This window comes from Mustela putorius, unplaced genomic scaffold (genome assembly GCF_011764305.1).
Source record: "Mustela putorius furo isolate JIRA1106 unplaced genomic scaffold, ASM1176430v1.1 tig00003988_pilon_pilon_pilon, whole genome shotgun sequence".
NCBI lineage: Eukaryota > Metazoa > Chordata > Mammalia > Carnivora > Mustelidae > Mustela > Mustela putorius.
The window spans coordinates 6,489,767-6,505,414 of record NW_025422127.1 but is presented as its reverse complement, the minus strand read 5'-3'; the positions used below and the strand labels follow the sequence as shown (position 1 = coordinate 6,505,414).

Here is a 15,648-nt window from a genome sequence, read left to right as displayed (position 1 = left end):
TCTTATTTCTCAGCAACTGTCTATGCTAACTACCTCAAACATCCTTCTTTTCCTCTTGACCCTACTTTTCTCCTGCCATGGCCTAATATATTGAAAAAAAATATATTTATTGTGTCTTTTGTTTGCCTCTCCAGACTGTTGATTTGTAGGGGTAGTGATTTTTTTCACACCCAGGACAGTGTCTGCTACTGAGGATGTGTTCAATCAATGTTAGTCAAGTGAAGGAATGGAAGAACCAGATGTGCAGGACCTGTTTCACTAGGTTTGAAGCCCCAGAATAAGGATCTCAGTCCCCCGACTATCACTTGCTGCTTAGATGCATCTTCCAGAAGTTTCACTTAATTTATCTGAATGTCAGTTTCTTCAACTATAAATTGAAGATAATAGTAATTAGTAACAAGGCCTAATAACCATAAATAGTAAATGGGGATAGTCTAAAGAATAATTTTGAGGGTTATAAGAGAAAACAAATGGCACTAAGTAGCCTATTGATGCCAGCAATTATGATATATAAGAGGTGGAGGCTAAAGAAAGGGTGAGGAGGGTTTCAACTCTCCCTGAGGAGAAGGATCAGCGGTCTTTGGCATTCTAGACTAGACCAGAATATGGAGTCTGCTGCATTTTGCTAAGCAAAAATTAACTTCTCTTTGTCTTTTAAAATACTAGCCTCTTTATTTGGAAAAAAAATGGGGGAGGGATCATGGATCCTGAACTAAATATAGAGCATATAATCGGCATATAAGGGAGAGATCGTATGTACATTATTATTGGGGGGGGGGCGGATCGATTGTTGTCGTATTTATTTACTTTATTCTTTTATAAGAAACTTGATGGTATTTCATTTATACCACCACACCTGATGTCAAGCAAGCATGTAATACTTAGGTGTAGGATAATTGTCACTGTGGAGTATTTCATGAGAAAATTCTCCTGACACTGTTAAGCAGCAGTATGAAAATTACTCTAGAGAGACGTGCATTAAAAAAAATTAGGATAATTTCTAACTGAAATGTTAACTGTAATGAGTATGCCAGAATCAACCTCAATATATCTATTTGGACATTTTCCACATCCCAAGTGGTTAGTCTAATACCAATTAAAGCATCACACATTGCTATTATCTTCTTGCATTATTATTTTCATGAATTAATTTTGTTTTAAAAATCAGACCTTTTCCAAGTGAGAATAAATTTAAATGCCCGAGGTGCGAATGTGAAACTGATGTCAGGACCCATACATATCTATAATTTCAAAGTCTAAAACCAGAGGATCATGGGAATAATCCTAAAAAAATTTAAGATGGAGGAACTGACCTTTGGGTCACTTAATTGTTCCCTTAGTTATTCACAGAGAATCCAAATGGTAGTTCTATGTTTCATTCTTGTACAATTATGTATCACTTTCCTCTTATATTCATAACTTCATTGTCCATTTATCTATCCACCCACCCATCCATCATTTCATTTTCGCAATTTAATAAATATTAGGCATCCTTTGTGTGCCTGGAATGCCTCTTAGCACAGATGAGCAAAATGCATGCTAATATCTTTTTTCTAATACATCATAGTTTAGTGTGAGAAACAAAGAGATTAATAATCAAAATATGATGAGATAGGTCTTAGAGGTATGGACAGAGTGCTGACTGGATGAATCACAAAGGTTTATGAATTATGAAGTGGTAACATTTCTTCTGAGACTTGAAAGAAGAGCATTTCAGGCAAAGATAAGATAAAAGATATATAAAGATAAGGAGATAGGAATGGGCACATCAAGTCCTGTGAGTATTAATATGACTAGAGCAGAGCCTGTGTCTCTCTGAAGGGAAAGAGGAAGGTAGGTGGGTTGATATGAACTCCAGCTTCATTCTTTGTCACATATATCTTTGGTAAGTCATGACACTGACCTACTTTATGACTGCACTGGCTCCGACCTATGTAGATAAAATCAAGTGATCATGGTGACCAGAACTCAAAAGCTTCATTCTTTCTCAGGCCCTGTTTTAGTCTTACATTTTCCAGTGAGGTAGGGAGAGATCTAAGCATGATGGGGAAAAGGGTTGTTCTTATTCCTCAAAGACTCCATTTTTTTTTTCTAAATTGGGAAATACTTTTTTATATTAGAACATGATTAATTTCTTTTTCTGCTATTGGCCTTAACTGCCCTCAGCTCTTAAATTTATGTAAGAGATATTTTACTTTGATTCATATTACCAAAACCTTCTATTAGAAATTACTAGCCACTCCTTCATATGATTTTATCATTTATTATTGTTATTCATGTTAAGCTCTCAAATAGTAAATTATTCAAATATTTGAAATTCAAATAGTACATGTTTTATATTCCTGGAGTATTTTGGGAAAGAGATAATAAAGAAAAGCTTTGAAAGTCTCTATCTAGAAAATGTTATAAATTACAACTGAAAAATGTCATGGACCCCATTCAGATTGTTAATGAGGATCACATGAGGATGAGATTGTTAATGAGGATGAGCAGATAATAACAAAGCTGACTTGTGAATGCCTATGGGTGGCTAGACCTGTACATTGTTTAAATGACTTGGTCCTATTTACCAGCATTAAATTGTGGATGACTCAGGTTCATGCTGTAGAAAAATCACGAGTTACTATAGACATGCATATTTGGGAAAGCCTATGAATGGTTAAGGTAGAAAAAATTAAATATTTGAATTATAATTGAATATTACTATATAATACTGGTTGTATAATTCTTCTAACTGTCTATGTCAAAAGGATTGTGTATGGATTTTAAAACGTTCTTACTAAGTTTGTGCAGAATGCTTCCCAAAATGTTAACAAGAAACTCTTAGGATTTTTGTATCAATTAGTTTAATAGCTTTTTATTTTAGGCCCCATTTATGAATATGTGTTTTCTGAAATTAAAAAAAGTTCTAAGAGTTTATAATCATCTAGGAGATATGCAAACCTATCTCCATTGTGAACTTTTATGGATGTAAAGGAAATTATTGTCTCTCTGTCCCTTTATATTTGTTGAAATGTTCCCTTTCTCCCAGGTTTGCTTCTTGTAATCATCTGTTGAACAGTGGAGTACCTGACATGTGTTTATTCCTTAGGCAAACGTGTAAAACTCTTCAAGTTCAAATGGAGAAGTAGAAAGAGAAGGTTTCTGCTGTGCCTGATGACAATTTTTGATTTTTTCCACTCAAAAAAATTCTGGCTCCACACTGGAGCACTAGTGTGGCGAATCCTAGTGCTGGTCGGATTCTAAGGAAGGGACAGCAGTTTCATTGAGGAGTAAAGATTCAAAACATCTCCTGAAATGAGCTCTCATCTTGGTTTATTTCTCACAGAGCAGCAGGTGTGTACACTGTGTTATAGGACCAACTGTAACCTACTCTTTCTTATAGTTACCATTAGCATTCTAGGTGCTCCTGATTTCAGGGGGAAAGATGAACTTGGTACAGCTTTAGGGATCAGAAGACAAAGAACTGTCTCAGTTGTTAGTAAGGAAAGGCATTGAATTGTCTTTTATAGGAAGCATCACTCTTTGAACTAATTAGATCCACAAATTAAAACTGCCACAAAGAGGCGACCCTAATATTGTTACCTACAATAGCCCTGCAGTTGACATTGTTTTTCCAAGACTAAGAAACGGATAATACAAAACATTGGGTCTATTAGTAGACCTCTGTGTTCAACCAGCCTTTAATGTGGAAATTAGCATGTAAAGTACTGAGCCATCAGGTTTTCACTGAATCTCTGTAAACCAAGTGAAGATTGTATTCTTACCTATGGTCCAATCTTTATGTATTTACATTGCCCTATAATTGAATCAGCTATGTCAAACTAGCATCTAAACAATGAGAAATTGCTGAAGATTCACATTTTGATCAATTTTGAATTTGAAACTATAGAACTGTGACAAGTATTCTAAAACCAAAAGCAAGAACAAGTATTCTAAAACCAAAAAACAAGACAAGAACCAGGGAAGAATATAACTTAGAAGTAGAAGGGAAAAAACAAAGCACCCAGTATATTAAACATCACAGACTATATTATACTGTTTTTTTTTATTCCATTATTTATTTATTTATTTATTTTTAAATATAATTTTTTATTTTTTATAAACATATATTTTTATCCCCAGGGGTACAGGTCTGTGAATCACCAGGTTTACACACTTCACAGCACTCACCAAAAAACATACCCTCCCCAATGTCCATAATACCACCCCCTTATCCCAAACCCCCTCCCCCCAGCAACCCTGTTTTTCAGAAAATACATTCTAGTTTTTCAACTTACAGAAGGTGAATTTTTTTTTTTCCCAAAGATCTACCACACATGGTAGGATCATCTCTAAATGTAATATTATGGAAAAGGATAGGGATGAGGGTGCATGTGCTACTTCAGCCTTGGTACTATCTTGGTACAAGTTCTAACAAATTCTTCTCCAAGTGACAGCAACATATTCTTTATTCAGACAGGTAGCTCAAGGAAAGATTGTGACTAAGAATGATTTGCATTTGTAACTCACACTAGCCGGAAGTTCAGAAAAAATGCTGCTCTTAGTAATCTCTAGGACACTCAGAAGAGTTTCTTCCATGTTTCAGCCCTTCTCCCCAACCCCACTTATCCTAAATTTTGAGCACAGTTCATACTGCTTAATTCTGCTAGCCCTCATACACAGTGAAGTTGAAGTTCTTGAGAAATGTAATACTTTAGCAGATAGATTTAAACTTCTCAAGTAAGGCTTTAAGTCAGAAAGTGGATTAAAACTATCAATTCAAATTAGGCCTTTATAAATTAGAGTGGAGTCTAAAAAAATGAACTTAATATCAAATATGGCAGGTGAAGTAATTTCCAATTGAGTTCAAAATCCCAATCGTCTTTAAAAGTCTGAACTATGCTGGTATATGAAATAATATTTTTAACTCTACTCAGATTTCTTCCAAGTATTCAAAATAATTGTTTCCCTCTTTTAAGGACTCTCCAATGTTTTTAAGTGAAACGTATCTGGATCCCAATGTCCTTGTCTTTCAGAATGATCTTAATTTGGGGGGTCATTTTCCACCTGGAATAAACACAAGCTGTGAACAGGGATGGGAAAAGGAATGTTTTAAATTTCCTTAATATCCCAAAGGGATTTATTAACTGCCCAGAGAAAACTGGGGGGATTTATTTATTTATTTATTTATTTTGGTGCTAGCAGTGAATGTCATCTGGACAGAATCCGTTGATCTGCTTGGGAGTCGAAGAATGTGCACAAATGGCAACACAAACAGTCATCGGCTGTCATGAGTCACATAGAAGAGTTTATGGCAGGTGCACTGTACAGCCTTCAGAGTTCTGAGAAATAGCGCAGGTCCATCTGTTCAAAAGATTCATTTCCAGTCAAGATCTTCATTTATACAGCATAGGAAGCTGAGAGCCATCGACAGATGTTGTATTTGTGGTAAAAGCTTACTAGTTGTGCATTCTAATATAATGAGTAGGCTTCTTAGAAAAATGGAGTCTACACAGTGATTATACCATCATTGAACTTGGGTAATCTGAATAAAGTTTTATCTCATTTGGAAATAATGCTTCTTAAGAAAAGTCAGAGTAGTCTGGGGATAGAAAGGATTAAGAAGCTCACTGAGAAGCTCCCTCAGTAGACAGGAACCCTGGAGATTCAGAGATTTTTAACTGACTTGTCCAATGTGCTTAGACTAGCAGGAAGCAACACTAGTATAAACTCTTATCAGAATAAGGCCACTCCTATTCCTGAAACTGTGGCATGAAAATCCAACAGTTTTTATGGCTATAGGAATCATGTTGTTAAGAAAGCAAAATACAGTCTTAGTTTATTTTGTATATAGGTGAGTAGATTTATGAAAATGATTCTTACATCATTGCCTTACAGTGCCTCATGCTGTCTGGTCAGCTTAATCTTGAAGGATTATTTTAGACCAACAGGAGTCTTTCTTTCATTTTGTAATACCTCATTATATAAGGTGCTTTAAGATAGGACAATTACATTCACATACATTTATGACCAGCTCAATGGCTGCTTTTCTCTAGTTTAAATGAGAAAACCTGCTACTGCCGAGTAATGATGTTTTAATTGCACATTCAGTACACCAACACTAAGCAAGAGCTTAATTCATGTACTTGTAAGAACTACATTAAAAAAATACAACTTGGAAAGAAGCAGATCTATTCCAAGCAAGGGAAAGTTCATTCAAATCAGATTTTAGGATTATAAAGGTTTTCTATCTTTCCTTTTACTTTTATCAGATAAGTTAAATTTACTTATCAGAATGTTAGTTTGATTGTTGCCTGTTGTGATGTCATGAAACAGCTGTATTATAAAGACTGGACAGGCACTGCATTTAAACCTACCACCTCCTTTTGGAAATACTGCCACATATTTATTCCTTGCCTTCCAACTGTTTAAATATTGGTCATCAGTCCAAAAATAAATGTTTCTCCAATAACATGGGTATTTACTATAAATTCAACATGTTTTCATGAAATTCACTTGTAATGTTCATAATGCATTGTCTGTTCTATTATTGTGTGTATAGGACCCATTATATATTTACAGGAATGTAAATATTGCTCAATAGTTTCTTATAACAAGATTTTAATAGCCACATTGGAGGAAAAGATTATTTTTCTGAATTAAGCTAAAGTGACAAGATTCACATTGATGCTGTGGAAATGGCAATGATTTCACAAATTTATGTAGACTGGCAAACTGAACAACTGGGATTTTAAAAAATCTGGAATATGGGATAGAACTCAATATAGAACAATATCAGCAGAATCATCAATAACAAATAAGGAAATTTATGAATCTGTGTTTTGTTTTGGCATTTATTTTTTAAGTCTAGATGGCTATAGTGTCATTTTTGTAAATATTTGTTCTGTATGCAAAGTCTGATAGCAGCTGGCCCATTAAAAAGACAAAGTAAGAATGAAAAAGAATGGATTATGTGTCTATAAACACTAGTAATGTATGATCAGAAATATCAGGGGCAAAAACTAGGAATTCAGTGCATTCAGAGGGCTAGAAATGTATGTGTGTGTATACATAATATGTAATAATAATTACCATACTTAGTGTTTATTATGTGCCTGGCACTGTTCTAAGCACCTGACCTATTTGCTTATTTGCTCCTCAGTTCATAAAACTCTATGATGTAGGTACTAATACTATCCCTGTTTTACTCAAGGTCACATACTGAGTTATCAGCAGAACTGAGCAAATGGCTTCAGGTACATTCCTTTTAACCACTACTCCATATCAACTCATCTGAAAAGAGTCTCACTCCCAAAGTAGGCCCAAACAGTGATACTTCCCTCTTAATATGACTTTTATGACTAGTAAGAATACAAAATGAATAACTGCACATCAGTTTCTATAAGACTGATGTATAAGTTTCTATTAGACTGATAATTCAAAAATTAACTTAAAATCAATACTTACACTGCAAGCAGCAGTAATGTCCCCCTCCCATAATCATTCTATGTATCACCTTTCATGGAGGGTTTGGGAATTACCACCACTATCACCAGTTATTTAAGAAGCATTTACCTGGACATTTTGGAAGGATTATCTGATTTAACCACAACAGCAAATGCATGGGGTCTGGTAATATCATTCTTGTATTTTATCAAGGAAGACTAGGCTCAAGGAGTTCAAATAACTTATTCAGCCCCGCAGTATGAGAAATTGCTAAGGAAGAGTTCTGAACCTGGGCTGCACGTTCATGCCTCTCATCATAGCATGTTGCCTCCTACTGATACCTCAGGTGGCAGGCCTTGAGCAGGGAAAACGGAATATTTTAAGAACTTTACAAAATCATGTTTTACACTTGGGACAGGATAGATTCTTTAATTTCCATTGTAGCCCAATTTAGCTTCACTAGAAGATGGACAGAGGACACTGCATAATGTTCAAAATATACAATAAAAACAGTACAAAACAGCTGACTTAATTTCATATTTAACTAATGTTATATATGTCATTACCTGGTTTTGTTTTCCCTAATTAGAACATGATCCTAGCACAAATTTTTGAGAAATCTCATCAGGATCCTATAATAGGTCCATACACCATCATCTAAGTGTATAATTTACAAGTCTCAGTGACAAAGAGAAAATCCTAAAAGCAGCTCAGGAATAGAGGTCTGTAACACATAATGGTAGAAATATTAGATTGGCAGCAGACCTATCCACAAAGACCTGCAGGCCAGAAACGGCTGGCATGATATATTCAGAGCACTAAATGAGAAAAATATGCAGCCAAGAATACTGTATCCAGCTAGGCTGTCATTGGAAAGGGAAGGAGAGATAAAAAGCTTCCAGGACAACAAAAATTAAAAGAATTTGCAAACACCAAACCAGCCCTACAGGAAATATTGAAAGGGGTCCTCGAAGCAAAGAGAGAACCTAAAAGTAGTAGACTAGAAAGGAATACAGGCTATATACAGTAACAGTCACCTTACAGGAAATTCAATGGCAGTATGTTCGTATCTTTCAGGAGTTATCCTGAATGTAAATGGGCTAAACACCCCAATCAAAAGACACAGGGTATCAGAATGGATGAAAAACAAGACCCATCAATATGCTCTCTACAAGAAACTCATTTTAGACCCAAAGACTCCTCTAGATATAAAGTGATGAGGTGGAAAACAATTTATCATGCTAATGAACATCAAAGAAAGCTGGGGTATTAATCCTTATATCAGATAAATTAGATTTTAAGCCAAAGACTATAAGAGTTGAGGAAGGACACTATATCATACTTAAAGGGTCTATCCAGCAAGAAGATCTAACAATTTTAAATACCTATGCCCCTAACATGGGAATAGCCAATTATATAAACCAATTAATAACAAAATCAAAGAAACATATCAACAATTATATAATAATATTAGAGGACTTTAACACCCCCCTCATTGAAAAGGACAGATCATCCAAGCAAAAGATCAACAAGGAGATAAAGGCTTTAAATGATACACTGGACCTGATGGACATCACAGATATATTCAGAACATTCCATCCCAAAACAACAGAATACACATTCTTCTCTACTGCACATGGAACAGTCTTCAGACTAGATCACATCCTGGGTCACAAATCAGGTCTCAAATGGTACCAAAAAACTGGGATCATTCCCTGCATATTGTCAGACCACAATGCACTGAAACTAGAACTCAACCACAAAAGGAAAGTTGGAAAGAACTCAAATACATGGAGGCTAAAGAGCATCCTACTAAAGACTGAATGGGTCAACTGGGAAATTAAAGAATAAAAAAAATTCATGGAAACAAATGAAAATGAAAACACAACTGTTCAAAATCTTTGGAACACAGCAAAGGTGGTCCTGAGAGGAAATATATAGAAATACAAGCCTTTCTCAAGAAACGAGAAAGGTCTCAAGTACACAACCTAATCCTACACCTAGAGGAGCGGGAGAAAAAACAGCAAAGAAAGCCTAAACCCAGTAGGAGAAGTGAAATAATAAAGACTGACCAGAAATCAATGAAATAGAAACCAAAAAACAGTAGAACAAATCAACAGAACTAGGAGCTGGTTCTTTGAAAGAATTAATAAGATTGATAAATCCCTGGCCAGAGTTATCCAAAAGAAAGGAGAAAGGACCCAAATTAATAAAATCATGAAAGAGGAGAGATCACAACCAACACCAAAGAAATACAAACAATTATAAGAACATGTTATGAGCAACTATACATCAGCAAATTTGACAGTCTGGAAGAAATGGATGCATTCCTAGAGACATAAAAACTACCAAAACTGAACCAGGAAGAAATTAAAAACCTGAACAGACTCATAACCAGTAAGGAGATTGAACCAGTCATCAAAAACAAGAGCCCAGCGCCAGACAGCTTCCCAGGGGAATTCCACTAAACATTTAAAGAAGAATTAATACCTATTCTCCTGAAACTGTTCCAAAAAATAGAAATGGAAGGAAAACTTCCAAACTCATTTTATGAGTCCAGCATTACCTTGATGCCAAAACCTTGATGCCAAAAAGGAGAATTACAGAGGTGCCTGGGTGGCTCAGTGGGTCAAGCCTCTGCCTTCAGCTCAGGTCATGATCTCAGGGTCCTGGGACTGAGTCCCCCATCAGGCTCTTTGCTTGGCTGGGAGCCTGCTTCCTTCTCCTCCTCTCTCTCTGCCTACTTGTGATCTCTCTCTGTCAAATAAGTAAATAAAATCTTTAAAAAAGGAGAATTACAGACTAATATCCTTGATGAACATGGATGCAAAAACTCTCACCAAAATATTAGCCAGTAGGACCCAACAGTACATTGAAAGGATTATTAACCATTACCACGTGGGATTTATTCCTCAGCTGCCAGGTTGGTTTAACGTCTGCAAATCAATAAATGTGATACATTAATAAAAGAAAGAACAAGAACCATTTGATACTATCAATAGATGCAGAGAAAGCATTTGACAAAGTACAGCATCCTTTCTTGATCAAAACTCTTCACAGTGTAGGGATAGAGGGACCATATCTCAATATCATCAAAGCCATCTATGAAAAACCCACAGTAAATATAATTCTCAATGGGGAATAACTGAGAGCTAAGGTCAGGAACAAGGCAGGGATGCCCACTATCATCACTGCTATTCAACATAGTACTAGAAGTCCTACCCTCAGCAATCAGACAACAAAAATAAATAAAGGCATCCAAATTGTCAAAGAAGTCAAACTCTCACTCTTTGCAAATGATAGGATACTGTATGCGGAAAACCCAAAAGACTCCACTTCAAAACTGCTAGAACTCATATAGGAATTCAGTAAAGTGGCAGGATATAAAATCAATGCACAGAAATCAGTTGCATTTCTATACACCAACAGCAAGACAGAGGAAAGAGAAATTAAAAAGTCGATCCCATTTACAACTGCACCCAAAAACCATAAATACCTAGGAATAAATCTAACCAAAGAGGCAAAGAATCTATACTCAGAAAACTATAAAGTACTCATGAAAGAAATTGAGGAAGACATAAAGAAATGGAAAAACATTCCATGTTCATGGATTGGAAGAACAAATATTGTGAAAATGTCTATGCTACCTAGAGCAATCTGTACATTTAATCCAGTCCCTATGAAAATACCATCAATTTTTTTCAAAGAAATGGAACAAATAATCCTAAAACTTATATGGAACCAGAAAAGACCCCATATAGCCAGAGGAATGTGAAAAACAAACAAACAAAAAAGTTGGTGGAATCATAATTCCAGACTTCATGCTCTATTACAAAGCTGTATTCATCAGGACAGTATGGTACTGGCACAAAAACAGACATATAGATCAATGAAACAGAATAGAGAGCCCATAAATGGATCCTCATCTCTATGGTCAACTAATCTTTGACAAAGCAGGAAAGAATGTCCAATGGAAAGAAGACAGTCTCTTCAACAAATGGTGTTGGGAAAATTGGATGAGCACATACATAGGAATGAAACTGGACCATTTCCTTATACCACACACAAAAGTAGACTCAAAATGGATGAAGGACCTCAGTGTGAGAAAGGAATCCATCAAAATTCTTGAGGAGAACTCAGGCAGCAACCTCTTCCACTTCAGCCACAGCAACTTCTTCATAGAAACAATACCAAAGGCAAGGGAAGCAAAGGCAAAAATAAACTATTGGGACTTCATCAAGTTCAAAAACTTTTGCACAGCAAAGGAAAAAGTCAACAAAACCAAAAGACATTTCTATACACCAAACGACATATCAGAAAAAGGGCTAGTATCCAAAATCTTTAAAGAACTTATCAAACTCAACACCCAAGGAACAAATAATCCAATCAGGAAATGCGCAGAAGACATGAACAGACATTTCTGCAAAGAAGACATCCAGGTGGCCAACAAACACATGAAAAAGTGCTCCACATCACTTGGCATCAGGGAAATACAAATCAAAACCACACTGAGATACCACCTCACACCAGTCAGAAAGGTTAAAATTAACAAGTCAGAAAACGACAGATGTTGGCGAGGATGCAGAGAAAGGGGAAACCTCCTACACTGTTGGTGGGAAAGCAAGTTAGTGCAGCCACTCTGGAAAACAGTATGGAGGTTCCTTAAAAAGTTTTAAATAGAGCTATCCTATGTCCTTGCAGTAACACTACTAGGTATTTACCCTAAAGATACATGTACTGATCTGAAGGGGTTTGTGCACCTGAATGTTTATAGAAGCAATGTCCATATTAGCCAAACTATGGAAAGAGCCTAGATGTCCATCAACAGATGAATGGATAAAGAAGATAAGGTATACATATATAATGGAATACTATGCAGCCATCAAAAGATACAAAAACTTGCCATTTGCAATGACGTGTATGGAAATGGAGGGTATTATGCTAAGCGTAATAAGTCAATCAGAGAAAGACAATTATCATTGATCTCTCTGATATGAGGAATTTGAGAAGCAGTGTGGGGTCATGGAGAGTAGGGAGAGAAAAAAATGAAACAAGATGGGATCAAGAGGGAGACAATCCATAAGGGACTCTTAATCTCGGGAAAGAAACTGAGGGTTGCTGGGTGGGTGGGGGATAGGGATAGGGTGGCTGGGTTATGGACATGGGGGAGGGATGTGCTATTTTGAGTGCTGTGAAATCCGTTAAGCCTGATGATTCACAGACCTGTACCCCTGGGGCAAATAATACATTATATGTTAATTAAAAAAAATAATAATTTAAAAAACAAGAGCAATATTTTTAAATGTTAGATTGCATTAATATTGCTTCAACAACCCTTACATATCAGGAAAGAGTCAAATGGCACTTGTTTTCCAACAAGCATGCCAGAATTTTAATTTGAGTAACTTGGACTTTTTTGCTAAGGTATATAAATCATAAAAGGGTTGATTTTTTGTTGTATTTTAGACAATTTCACTTTAAATATTACTATTTCTTGTGTATTAGGTGATTAAAATTGGTGATAATATACATATATTCAGAATCATCCTTTGTTTTTCAATCTTTGGTTTTGCCATTTCACTTGGTACAAATATGGAGGTTGTCAAAGAGGGGGCGGAGTTGTGCTCACAGGTGCCCATATTTTGTATTACATTGGAAAGGACAAGTGATTACTTAGCCTTTTCCTTGAGAGTTTCTCTAATTTGACTAAATGTCTGCTAGTGTGATCTTCTCATTGTACCTTAGTGACTCTCTTGTTAAAGATTTGTGCATTAGAAAAAAACACAAAACTTTTATTATACTACCTCAGAGTTGGTGTTTTCGTAAACATCATCATATCCTCACAGCAACTCCGTGAGGCTAACAGGATTATCCCCTTTCTACATACAGGGAAACTGAGGGTCTGAGAGGTGGTATGATGTCTCCACTGTGCCTACGAGTACTACATTCTGACCTTAGCCTAGAACTCCACATGTCACACCACAATTACTTGATCAGAGTAACATACAAAAATGAAATTGAAAACAAATAGCCCAGTTAAACCCTGTCTTTATCTCATTAAAGGTGCGAGGATATTTTTAAGGTTAATAAACTAGGACTAGTTTGTAAAACTGCAGGAAAAAAGTCATTTCAATCATGTATTGATCTATGTTAGACAATTCTTTTAGTCATGTTTAAATTTTAATTTTTCAGAAATTATTTTAGCTGCTACAAACAGAATAAAAATGTATATTTATGATATTCTTAGGATATGCATTGTATATATGTGTTTATGTGTATATGTGTATGTTTTCTGAGATGGAGGAAAATTTGTTCCAGTACATAAACCTTTGGTATTGTACTATAAATGTGTCTATTTTTAAAATTATGTGAAAAACAAAGCTTTAATATATAGTTGAGAGACTCACTCCCCAGCTTTATATAAACTAGCAGGATGAAATACTTAGCTTGGAATGAAGATAGAAGAATGCATCTACCATACCCATGAAGAGATTTCTTAGAACTAGGGTTTGAAATGACACAGGAGGACAGGCCACGTGCTCCCATGGGGTCACGGCACCATGTCCTTCCAGCTGCCTGTGCTGAGTCCCTGCAGAGGCTAACCCATTTGTTCTCTCTTAGTCTCTCAATTCGTCTCTTTTCTTTGCACTAGTTTTGGAAATACAGTCTCTTACCATGCTTTTTGAGTCTTCCTACCAAGAGAAGAATCTCCAGGAAAGACAAGTGGATCTTCTCAGGCAATGGCCATCAAAGTTGTGTTAAATCAGTATTTATCAAGAAAGTTTATCCTAAAGAGTTTGTATTTTTCATAATGATCAGCTATCTGACAACCTCTGACATAATGTCTGTAGAAAAATTCATATTTACTTTCCACGGTGCTCTTAACATTCACACTCAGACTGGGAGCCATTCACAGAACTATAAAATGACAAATGGAAAGTGAGATTGCTGCCCTACCTAAGATAGCCCCTGCTCCCAGCATCTCTGGAGGTGAGCAGGCCCCTTCTGTGTTTGGTCCTTCCATCCTCAGTTCCATACCTCCCATAGTTCCTCTGTGGATGGGAGTAAGAAGCTTTAAATATGCAAGCAGAGGATCCTTCCTTGGGCAGGATAGCTGACCAAAGAGACATAAATAAGATGGCTGCTTCCGCACAGAAAATAATTGTTTTTGAATTTATAGCTTCCTTTGAGACTGGGTGTGGTAGAGCCAGAGTTAGATTATTTTACTTAATGTTTCTCTTTCTTATGGTTGATCAAAAAACAACAAAACAAACAAAACCTTTCCTTAAATATATTATGAAAGGATGAATAATTATATAATTTGATGGAATAAAACCAAAGTATCCACAGTAACTTTCAAGAATTCACCTTTTATTATAACCATTGCTTAAAAAGAAGTTATGCAACTGTAAGTACCTTGGTATTAGAGTATACCTAGGAATTCACTGACACAGCAGAAATCCATGTATCATCTATCCATGGATCATCTACATGTATGCATACAGATTGATCTACATAGGTATCAGGTATTCCAGATGTTTACTTCTTTTTCCCATACAGAGTCTTTGGACCTAAATAGGTGTGAGAAGCCAGTGTGAATCTCCCTTAGTAATATTTATTATAGCATCAATAATACTAATCAATTTTGATAATTTCTGGACACTTTTAAAACTTAGTGAAATAGTTTACAATCACTGTTTTTCTCCCCAGATATTTATTTCTCCTCATAGTTATTTTTTCTGAAATCTGATGGAGTCAAATAAGCCCTCAAGTTTTAAACTATTTCAAGAATGGATTTTATAGAGCCAATGCCCAAGGACTTTCTTGAAGATGTGGTCTGATTTTATTCCTATGAACTAAGGTCTTTCTTTACTGAGGCCTGGCATAGAGTGTTTATGATCTCTGGATTCTATCCTCCAAGACTTTACAAAGAACAAAGATTCCAGAATCATTCTTTGAATTTGAGACATGTAGCATCACCAGTTAAGATCTTCCTGGTCACAGCTGCAGTCATTTGGATAGTTGTGCAAGTGGCACTAAAAATACTGTGAAAGGATTAAGAAAAAAAAAAAAAAACTTGTATATTTTTTATAAGGTGGCAACATCTGAATATGCTAGTTCTTTAAAATTCAGCAATTTATTTGATACAGCAAATACTACCATTTTGAGTTATTAATTTCTAATACTAAATTGTGTTTGCAGTTTTAAGATCATAGCTTT

At 35.7% G+C, this 15,648-nt stretch overlaps 1 protein-coding gene across 2 annotated transcripts in view; it reads left to right on the top strand.

The window, feature by feature from the left end:
• The window catches only part of TAFA2 (TAFA chemokine like family member 2), a 501,881-nt gene that overhangs the window by 484,051 nt on the left and 2,182 nt on the right, over positions 1-15,648 (top strand). Inside the window, exon 5 of one of the 2 annotated variants that reach the window (XR_006604254.1) lies at positions 3,092-3,336. The exons of the other annotated variant lie outside the window; for it this stretch is intronic. The gene's annotated coding sequence lies outside the window, so the exon portion shown is untranslated. The remainder of the gene's footprint in view (positions 1-3,091; positions 3,337-15,648) is intronic. 2 annotated transcript variants of the gene reach the window in all.